Source organism: Nelumbo lutea, chromosome 2 (genome assembly GCF_056320005.1).
Source record: "Nelumbo lutea isolate HS-2025 chromosome 2, American lotus-T2T, whole genome shotgun sequence".
Taxonomy (NCBI): domain Eukaryota; kingdom Viridiplantae; phylum Streptophyta; class Magnoliopsida; order Proteales; family Nelumbonaceae; genus Nelumbo; species Nelumbo lutea.
Genome location: NC_142685.1, coordinates 95,502,782 through 95,514,433, shown reverse-complemented (window position 1 = coordinate 95,514,433; position 11,652 = coordinate 95,502,782). Strand labels below are relative to the sequence as shown.

General features: G+C 40.8%; 1 pseudogene; it reads left to right on the top strand.

The window, feature by feature from the left end:
* Positions 1–5,396: 5,396 nt before the first annotated feature.
* Positions 5,397–9,151, top strand: LOC148872159 (wall-associated receptor kinase-like 1 pseudogene; annotated as a pseudogene).
* The last annotated feature ends 2,501 nt before the right edge of the window (positions 9,152–11,652 follow it).

Here is an 11,652-nt window from a genome sequence, read left to right as displayed (position 1 = left end):
CCTCCTCGTCCTCCGGAGAGTCAGGCTCCTCTTCATCCGCTTGGTCTGCTGTCTCGGGGGACAGGCCCTTCATAGTAATGCCGTCGAGGTTAAGCCCGGAGAACTTCTTCCGAACCAGCCACCGGAAAAGCTTGAACCCAGAGCGGTACGAACCCGAGCCATACTCCGCCTGGAGGTCATGAAATTCCTGGGAGTCCTTAAAATCCCAAACTGCTCTCCCTCTCCCCTGCCATCCTCGACGATTCCTCCCTATAGCGTGCGCTCTCTTCAGTAAGCCAAGCGATTTGAGCCTCTTGGTCGTGGACGAGCAGCTCCTGAGACTCGCTCCCCTTGTGGGTGTGATGGAGCTCACCCCGGATCCGGTCGAGCTCGACCTAGAGCTTCTGGTTGGCAGCACGCTGGTCGAGGGCGTCGATGCGATGGATGCACGTCTGGAGAGCCATGGCATGGATGGCAGAATTTACCTATCGGCGAAAAAGAAAGATTAGAAGACAGGGCAAAACAAGAGAGGAAGAGGGAAAAAGGTCACTCACCACCATGCAGTGGGCAGAAGCGAACGCAGAGAGATCCCCGGGCTCCATGTTTCCCCACTGAGCTATCTCGTCATTACTGATCGCCTTCCGACTCCTCCGGCGAGCTACCAGATAATCGTTTACCCCTTCCCAGTTTCCCACTGGGAACCGGGGGTAAGGACGGGGCTGAAGGGGGTTAAAGGGGGCCTCCCCCAGTAGAGAGGGCTCGCTTCCCCCAGGGTTGACCCCGCTAGTCCCCTGAGGAGGGGGTATCGGAACCTCAGGCGGAGGAGGGGGCATCGGAACCTCGGGCGGAGGAGAGGGCAGGACCGACTCCGCAGACCTGAACTCAATGCTTCCCGAAGGAGGGGTCCGGTCGGGGTGCGTCCTCTTCACCTGGCGTCTCTGGCTGCCTGAGAGAAGGCGGCGCGAATCGGCACTAGACATGATGGCTGCCAAAAGACCACAAGATATCAGTCCAATAGGAAGCAAAATGCATGTGTACACAAGTCACAAGACGCTATGCGACCGAAAAGGCCAACCTACCCGGGCTCAAGCCTGCCTGCACAAGCTTCTCCTCGGCCAAGTAGTCCAAGCAAAGGAAGCCAACCGACGCCCAAGACAAAATCATTTTCCGAGTCTCAGGGTCCAGCTCGGCCCCGGGGTCCTGGATGGCGCCCCTCCAAGCGGTGGGAAAGGGCCACCCCTCAGGGTTACGGACCACAAAGTAGTCCCGCTTCCAGGTGGGGATCCTATTCGGCAGCTCGTACAAGAGCTTGTAGCCGCGATAGGGAGAGAGGTAGTAAAAGCGCCTCTCCGGAGGAACCCCAGGAGCAGCATTCTTTATACAAAGGATAGAGGCGAAAATGTAAAGGTCTAAAGGGAGGCAGTACTCGTGACATAAGGATATAGTCCCAACCATGTTTCGAACAACGTTTGGGTGAAGCTGGTCTATAGTAACGTTGAAGTGGTTCAGCACCACCACTATCAAGGGGTGCAGGGGAAGACACAGGCCAGCCTCGAGCTGTTCCTCAAAGATCACTATCTCATTGAGACCATGCTCCCAAGGGAAGTTTCCAGTGGGGAGGCTGTAAACCAGGTCCCCGGGAAGGCGAAAGTAGCGGATCAGAGACCTGAGCCTCTCCGCTGTCATCAAGGAAGGGCCAAAGGTATCAGGCTCCCTCCCCCTAGAAGTGGACGCCATGTCGCGAGAGGCCTCCCGAGCCTCCGGGATATGCTCCCAGGCTCCCCCCGAGCTCGAGGGAGCATCATCATCATTCTGACCATCGCCCCTGTTGTAGGTATGGCGTGGGTACCCAGACATGGCTGACGGCGATCGGGACTCACCAGAGTAGATGGAACGAGGTGGACTGAGAAACTCGAGTAGACCAGGCGAAGTACGCAACCTCAGAATCCAAAGAAAGATGGCGTGGATGGAGGTAGGGCCGAGGGGGGCTCCCCATTTATAGCCCTTGCCCTCTCAAACCGACGGCCCGGATCGAAACAGATCCAGTGGCCCACGGGCGCCCTGACCGCATGCCTTCTGAAAACCGAAGGCGATTGGTGGCACATCTTCCACGATTAAGGTAGTCGCAGCCGCACGATATTCGGAATTAAAGGCCACCTCAGCACGTTTTCGGAATCCGAGAAGTCGGAGGAGTCAGGAGATCTCTTGATTCCTGCCAATGCATTTATTACGGTCAATCAAGTTTGAATTTCGGTCAAATCAGTCCATCGCGCTTCATAAACTCCCCGCGCTAAGGTGGCACTCTTAGCCCGAGGAGTGGGGGGCAATTGATGAAGGATGATTTGACCTGACCTATGAAACGGTGACACGTGGACACTGACTCAGCGTAAGCGACAACTCAACATCCTATTCCGGTACGGCTAAGTGATAGGCTCGGCACATAAAGCAGCCCGCTACGCGGTGGCAAGGTAAAGGAGAGGCTCGCTACAACGCGAGCTCCAGGTTCCCCGAGCTACCAATAAGGGATTACTCCAAGAATATTTCAGCTCGCGAGCTAGGGAAACCAGCTCGCTCTAGCACCTGGGCAGAAGACTGCCCCAAAGACCAACCTTGATGAGGGTCACCTCGAAGTACCCCAAAGAGCTTGCTGCGAAGTAGCTCGCGCCAAGGATAGCTCGCTACAAGGTAACTTGCGACTAAGTGATGCGACGCTCTCAAGAAGCTTGCATCTGACAAGACCGTACCGAACAGACTGCGCTGCGTCTCTCGACTGGCGACGCAGTCCTTGTTCTTTCGACAGTCTGTGCCAACGTCTCTCGACAGATGGAGGCGTGCCTGCCCCTTTGGGACGTGTCACTCGACCAAGTGGATAGTACACTGTAATAATCACCTGCGCAGACCTGGCAGGTAACGGCTGCGGCAGGAGCCCAATGGCAGTTATGCCTGATCTCGCAAGAGCGCTCCTATAAAAGCCCCCAGGGCAGAGGAGAAACTCTGGGGAGACCTCCAACCTCTTGAATATAGTGATAAGCGCGACCTCTACTCTTAGCTTTCATTTTGCCCTCTTTACTTCCATACACAGTACTAACTTAAGCATCGGAGTATTCCCACCGGGCAAACCCCCGGGAATCCTTCCTTTCGTCTTCTCAGGTGCCGCTCGTTGCCAGCAAGGAGCCTATCAGCCGCCATCTAGGAGTGCCCAGATTGCGCCGCATCACATAGGTTTAATTTTTTTAATTTTTTGATGCCTTAACAAGGCAAATTCATTCAACTATACAATTATGAGTGATGATATTTATAGCAAATCAGGAAACTGAGACAAGTAATAGTACGACAGAAAATTTGGGTAATGTGTGAGATGCCCTGTTCCCGTCTGTGTAAGTATGAATTACTGAAATGAGCAAATTAGACTCACATCTTTAAACCCATTTAATATGACTTCTAATGATAAGGAGAATCTACCGGGTAACAAAAGGGTGGGTACTGGGTAGGGAAGTCGCATCTCCCCCTCACAAATGTATCCTTAAAACGTTTCACTACACATCCCAATCACGCATTTGGAACATCTCCCAATGACAAATATAGAGATATTCTTAATGCATACTAAGATGTGCATGTGGGGTATTTTTGGGGTGCGGTATGTGGAGGGGGGGATGTGATAACTTTTATTTATTTATTTATTTTTTCTGCTGATACTTGGTGCTTCTCCAAATACAACCAAATTGTTAATGTAAGTTGACCCTGCATGGGCTCATGTGGGAAAGAGAAGCATGTCAGAGGGTTGAATACTGCTGATACTAGTGAGCATTGATGCATAGAGTGTGGATTGTTGACATTTTGAATGTTTATAGCTCGGTAGTGAAAATTTGCATTGGACCTCTACTTTTTGGTTATTTATTTTCTATCCAGATAGCGGTTGAATCTATATATTAATTTAATAAATTGTTATAAAACTGACTTGCCCCGCAATGATTTTGTTTTTTCTGAAAAAAGTTGGACAAGTGCTTTAACCTCTTATATTTTGACTTTTTTATGAGAAAATTTACTATAGTAAAAACCAGAGAAAAAACATTATTATATTAAGAATCAGATCAGGGGTAAAATGGAATCAGTTGTCTGAATGGTTTTTGGACCAAATGGTCTGATCACCCAGGTCAATAATGGTTTGAAAACCATCTCTTCAAGTATTCAGATTCAGTTTTCTATCTTATTTAAATAATTAAATTTGGTTTAATATGTAAATAAATAATTTACTTTATTTGAAAAAAAAAGGACCTATATCCACACCCATATAATGTTTTAATTTAATGAATTTTCATTTAGAAAATAAAATTAGATTTGATTTGTTATTCAGTTTGGAAAAAGTACAAATACAATTATGTACAGAATAAATACATACAAATTAATACAAAATGCAAGATTTAAAAGGCTCAATTTAGAAAGAATACAAATACAAATATATAGAATGCAAATATATAAAATGCGAAAAAAGTGAAGCTGGAAGCTGTAATTTAAGTAAAACTTGAAGTATAAATAGATCAGAATTTGTTAACAAGGATGAAAATGCAAAGATATAATACAGCCCCAACGTGCAAATTTTGTAGCAAATAAGAGTGGTTTTGCAGTACGCCAGTACCTACTACACTATGGACGAAATTGTGTGCCATAGAAATGCTTTTTAATGTCTAAGTAATTATTGTAGTCAAAATAAAACGTAGATAAATTTTAATTAATAAACATGTAGAAAAGATAAGATTGATTAAATATGAAAATAATGACAATACTTAAAAAAAAAAAAAAAAAAAAAATCTTTCCCAGTTGACTTAGCCTAACTGATGGATCGATCTGGAGATGAATTCGGATATGTTCCTCACTGAAACGCGTCTCACATCAACCTCACGGCATGTTTCGAATATGCATCTAAAACATCTCGTACTTGTTTGTGAGATCAGAGTGAGACACACTGTACGAGGAGGAGCAGATCCGATCTGAATCTGACAATACGTCTCGGGATACCTTTCAGGGCCTCTTTAATTAACATGTTTAAAGTCGTGTGTGCATTGGGATACCTTTCTGGGCCTTTAATTAAAAATGCCCTCAAAGACGCTTCTCACATCAACCTCGCAACACATCTCAACAATGTATTGGGAATATCTCCGAAATGATCGCATACAAGAATGGGAGATGTTCTCAACGTGCGGTTGCAAGTGCTGTGAGGGGTCGGCACACTGTCGAGATGCAAATCCAGATATATACGGGTGGACTGTGTAGGAGGGGGAAAGGAACATCCCCCCATCAAGTATAGAAGGTTAACAATGGCTGTAGCTGGGGTTATGCTGCTGTTTCATTAGCTCCTACTCCTGTGGTTGCCGTTATTGTGGAGTCTCGGCATAGCAACTGCAATCTCATCACCAATCATGGCAAAGCCAGGCTGCCCAGACGAATGCGGGAACATCACCGTTCCCTACCCGTTCGGCTTTGGAGACGACTCAAGCTGTTACAGAGACGATGGTTTCCGGCTGATATGCAACCACAGTTTCACCCCTCCCAAATTGTTTTTGCAAAAGAATATGATTGGGGAAGGCACAGGTGACCCAAACAAAGGTTATAACAAGTGTGATAAAGTAGTGGAAGTTAAAGAAATAACATTGCAAATCTGGATATATACGGGTGGACTGTGGAGGAGGGGGAAAAGGAACATCCCCCCAGCAAGTATAGAAGGTTAACAATGGCTGTAGCTGGGGTTATGCTGCTATTTCATCAACGATCCAACCATGAATGACTGCTTCTCGTCAACGATTTGCATAAATACGCCTGGGAGTTACAATTGTTCTTGCCCATCTGGTACAGATGGGGGCGTAAGAAGAAACGGTGGTTGCGTTCCTCTTCCACATTCACGGACAAAACTTCGGTTGATTCAAGTAACTCGGAAATGTAACTCGGAATGTATATTGTCTTCAATGTAACTCGGAAATCGCCACATCCACCAGTCCCCCACACTCAGTTGTCAATTTCATTGTTTGCCCAATCTCAAATAACTAATCATCAATTCCAATCCCCTCAAGATTCTACTGTTGTCGGCCCATAAAAAACAGCTTGAAAAGAAATAGAAAAAGAATCCAAGGAGACTGACAGCGATAGGGGAAACCAGTTTCCGGATCGTAATTGGGTTGAAACCAGTTTTTGCCGTTCCGAACTAATAATTAAGTAATCAAAATTATATAGAAGCCCCATGGTTTTCTTGTAATTCTTCTTCATGTATTAAAGGGTTATATTTTGTAGACAGTATATACGATAATTTTAGTTGAAAAATACTTGTTCTATCAACCTATAAACAGATTATAATTTACTGTATTTTTATTATATTTATTAGTGTAACTGTGTAATTACATGAATAAATTTATACAATATATACTTTGATTTAACTTTTATAACCTGCATTACAACCTAGAGTTACAAATTACTTAGATCAGATCCCATTTAAATCTGAATTCGATCCCGTATGAGCCAGAAGCAAATACCTCCCGGGATCCTAACAAATTGGGTCAGATCAGAAAAGTTGATCCAATTAGTTAACAGATTGAATTCAGAAGTAGCCCAATCCAATCCGATTGTTAGTTATGAAATATTATATATTATATATTATTTACATATTATATTATATATGTATATTTTATATAATATTTATATAATATATGTTATATATAATATATTATATAAATAGTATAATGTATTATTTATATTATATTATCAAGATTTTTAACTACACGTTTAATCAAATCAGATCAAATAAGATATTCGAATTCGAATCCAAATCATGCTCTTAAAAGTTTGGATATACCCTTGATCTAATCCATTTGCAAATCTATTACAAGCAAGGCAATAGTATCTATATATACAATATAAATATAGATATTATCAAAAATAAAATTTTAAGTTGTTATGTTTCAGGTAATTATAAATTTCGAGTATAGTGGGTCTAATCAAGCCACATCGGACACAATTATTGAGATTAATAATTCGTTTGGTTGTGTCTGATTTTACAGAACTAATAGAGTTTGGTTCTGAACTGGTTTCACCCTATTCTAGGCCAGACCTGACCTAATCACAGCTATAGGAAGAAGTGATAAAAATCAATGAATTGACTGCCATTTATCATCAAACCCCTCCTCTTTATCACTACTTAATATTACAACAAGACATAACCTTTAGAAATCTTTTGGCTTTTATCTATCACACCTTTAGTTCATTATGTCTTCTACAGTATTATCTTCCTTGGATGGAATGTATGGAGCCCAAATTCTGAATAACATTTCCTTTGGGATTTACTTTGACTCATGAAACTATTATAATCAAAGCTTAAAATGAAGACCCAAATTCGATATTTATAATCAGGACTCAGTGTTCAGACCAAGAACCTCTGTAATAGAGTCGGGTAGGTCCTATAGGATTGGACTGCATGATTAACAGATTTAATTAGATAGGGGGCAATTGGATTGGAAGCAGTTTCCCAATTTATGCCAATTATATGTCCCACCTTGTATTAATATTTTTTGCAATTATTATTAAGCATTTAAAATTTCAACTTTTACTTTTGTAATATAATACTTAACCAATTCAATCAACAAGAACAGAATTGAAAAATGACAGATAGGGTGTGAGTTATAGGGAGACTCCTTTATGGTCATTAGAAAGCAAAAAACAAAAAAAAAAATCAAAACTTATGTAGCTTTTTATTTATTTAGTATTTACCATTTGCATTTATTTTTATTTTTCTGTTTTTACTCAGACTAAAGTTCCATTACTATGCAGGTATAGCTTTAGGTATGGTGTTACTTTTTGCTAGTTATTGGTTGTATCATTAGAAAGTTAAAAAGATTAAAAGTTATATAGCTTTTATTTATTTACTATTTATCATTTGCATTTATTTTTATTTTTCTGTTTTAACTCAGACTAAAGTTTTGTTACTATGCAGGTATAGCTTTAGGTATGGTGTTGCTTTTTGCTAGTTATTGGTTGTATCAAATTTGGAAGAAAATACAAATCAAAATGCGCAAAGAAAAATTCTTCAAAAGAAATGGTGGTTTGTTATTACAACAAGTCTCATCAAAAGAAAGTATTGTGGAGAAAATAAAAGTTTTTACTGCAGAAGAGTTAGCAAAGGTTACTGATCAATATAATGAGAATAGAATTCTTGGTCAAGGGGGACAAGGTACAGTTTATAAAGGCATGTTATCAGATGGAAGGATTATGGCAATTAAGAAATCCAAAATAGTGGATAAAAGTCAACTTAAACCATTCATTAATGAGGTTGTCATACTTTCCCAAATCAATCATAGGAATGTGGTTAAACTATTGGGTTGTTGTTTAGAGACAGAAATTCCTCTATTAATTTATGAGTTCATCTCTAGTGGAACACTTTACCATAATATTCATCATGAAAATGAAGATTTTCCATTGTCATGGGATGACCGCTTAAGAATTGCTACAGAAGCTACAGGAGCAATTGCTTACTTACATTCAGCATTTTCCATGCCAATCATAGAGACATAAAATCTTCAAACATTCTCTTGGATGATAAGCGTAGAGCTAAAATATCAGGTTTTGGGATTTCAAGGTCAATTACAATTGATAAAACCCACATAACTACATTGGTGCAAGGGACTTTAGGATACCTAGACCCTGAGTATTTTCAATCAAGCCAATTCACTGAGAAAGGTGATGTTTATAGCTTTGGTGTTGTTCTTGTGGAGCTCTTAACAGGGGAGAAACCAGTTTCATCTACTAGACCAGTAGAGGAAAGAAGCTTAATCATATATTTTGTTTCTTAAATAAATAAGAACCGGCTTTTTGAATTCCTGATGCTAAAGTCATAAAAGAGGGTAGGAAAGAGGAGCTACAAGAGGTTGCTAACCTTGCAACAAGATGTTTGAGGTTAAATGGGAAGGAAAGGCCAACAATGAAAGAAGTTGCATTGGAACTTGAGGGATTGAGGAGATACAAAAGATCTTTCATTCAAAAGACCATTCAAGAGGACTTCGTAACAGATGAACCAATAGGTTTATGGGATACAGGTTCAACATCAACTGTAGGTAAAAATTTGGAGAGCTATGTTACATTCCAAGTAGATGAACAACCACTATTGCCTAATCCAGCCTCTCAGTCATCTTAAATAAGATATTGATATAAATAGGATTGGTGTTGAGGGTTTCCTAGCTAGATTGTGTGGACCAGAAAATAACAGCTCCGATGTCACAAACAGGTCAGAATGCCTGCTGCTTTAGAATGCCTGTATTGTATGTAAATGGATTATGTAGTCTTTCTTGCTCATATATCCTTATTGATTTAGAATGCCTGCTGCTTTAAGACTAGAAATTCCCTTCCAACCCTAGGAAAGACCGCAATTGCCTTCAGAGCTGCCATTGAAAAAGAAGATGATCTGCCCTCCCAGAACAGGCATCAGAAGTGAAGCATCACAAAGAGTTATCTCCTTTAAGATCAAAGATTTTAGATTCAAGATACAGAGTTCATTTCAATGTGACTTCTTCTACAGAGTGATTCCTTTAGGCTATGTTTGGTTTGAAGGAAAAGGCAAGGAAAGGAAGAGAAAAGTTGGAAAACTTATACAAGGTTTGTAAAGGTTTCCCTATCTTTCCCTTCCTTTCCCTATTTTTTCCTTCATACCAAACACAACCTTAAAATCTCAACCCAAACAGGTTATATATGTAAGCATGACATTCTTCTACTTCTCATACAGCTTCAGATGATTTTTGGACCATTGCTTATTTGCAGATGAGCACGCAATGGAGATCAATGTGATCAAGATTACCCAGCTTTAGAGGTACAATATACCATTTCTTCTAGAGAGCTTTTCTTTTATTCTTGTTCTTGCAATGGGGCTAACAGGTACACGTGTATATACAAGGGGAAGGTGGGAGAGCATGGTTTTTAAATTTATTTGATGAGGGCAGATTTGACCCTCCACTGACATCATGACACATGGCATTTCGGAACAATTGGGTGACACCCCAGAACCACCGGTGACAACTTGCCTTAGGCAAAATGATGGAGCCCCAACTAGTGACTTGGTGACCTAGCGACTTGACGACCTACCTCTATTGCCGACCTGGCGACCTGGTGACCTGGTGACCTGGCAACCTACCTTTGGCGCCGACCTGCCGACCTGACAACCTGTCTCTGCCACCAACTTGGCGACCTACCTCCACCGCTGACCTGACAACCTGCTTCTGTTGCTGACCTGGTGGAAACCTATCTGGCGACCTCATCCATAACTCAAGGTGACTAGCAACACTTCGTCCAGGGCCGACCTGTGGTACCTCGTCAGTACCGGCCAAAGCGACCTCCCTCGAGGGCTTGCTGACCTGATTGAGGTCCAAGTAGCGACCTGCAAGACGTGCTCGCCGACAAATTTTGCATGCATCCCATCACTCCCGAGTCTCTCAGAAGTCAACTCTTACACCGAATGTTTTGGAGGAAACTGAGTAAGGCACAAAGATTGGCCTACGTGCACAACTACCTCCGAGGACTTCGGAGCAGTTAGGCACGTCTTCCCGAAGACCCGAACGCATTGCGTGATGCCCGCGCCAAACAATGCCTATATAAAGGCCTTACCTCCAACATCAGAAGTGACATGCGCAATTTAGTTCTTGCATCATTCTAGCTCTCTGACTTTCAGCTTTCTCACAATATACTCATTTTGAATATTTAGGGTTTGGACTAAATTAATGGTTTTTAGGTTTTCAAAATATGTTAGAAAATAAAATTAAAAGGTTGTGGTTGGATCGGGTCAAAATTAGGTTGAGCCATATTGAGTTGGGTAAGGTTAAAAAATGCATGTTATTGAGTTGGTTTGAGTCAAGTTACATGAAAACATTGGAAATAGTCCGATAAGCCTTCAGGCAAACCCAGACCGAACTCGGCCTATAATGGCATCCTAACTACAATAGTAGTCCTTCAAGGTTAATTAATTAGTTAACTAATAATAATTAAAAGTTTTAGTTAATAAAAACATTTTAAATATTTAATCATTTAAAATATTCATCAATATAAATATTTTATAAAGTATAATTATTTTTAAATTAACTAAAACTTAACTTTACAATTAATTAATTTCATAACTAATTGATAAAAGTTTTAAAATTAAATAAAAATTAAAGAAATAATAATAATAATAATAATAATAACAGTAATAATTTTAGAGATAGTAGACAGCGTTTAACATAAATGTCATTAAAAGTTACGCTTTTGGTGGGAAAGACTTTAGTGACGTTTGCTGTAAACGTCGTCAAAACGTAAATGAAATGATGCAAGAAACGTCATTTAGCAACAGTTATTGTTAACCGTTGCATAAACGTTTTTTTGCCACAATTACTATTCACGTCACGAAAAAGTGTTCTTCAGCAACGTTTTATTTAAACGTCGTAAAACAAACGTCGTAATTTCTGCATTTTTTTAGTGATAAATGTGAAATAAATTCTTTGATTAATAATCACACTTGGAATTATGATACTAGACTGTAAATGAATATTTAAGAAGAAATTAAAGTAAGATAGTACAATAAATAAATTCAAGACTAGATTAATTATCAAATATTATAGACAAAATAAAAATATAGGCTTCTTTTATATATATTCCCTAGTTACAAGGTTAACT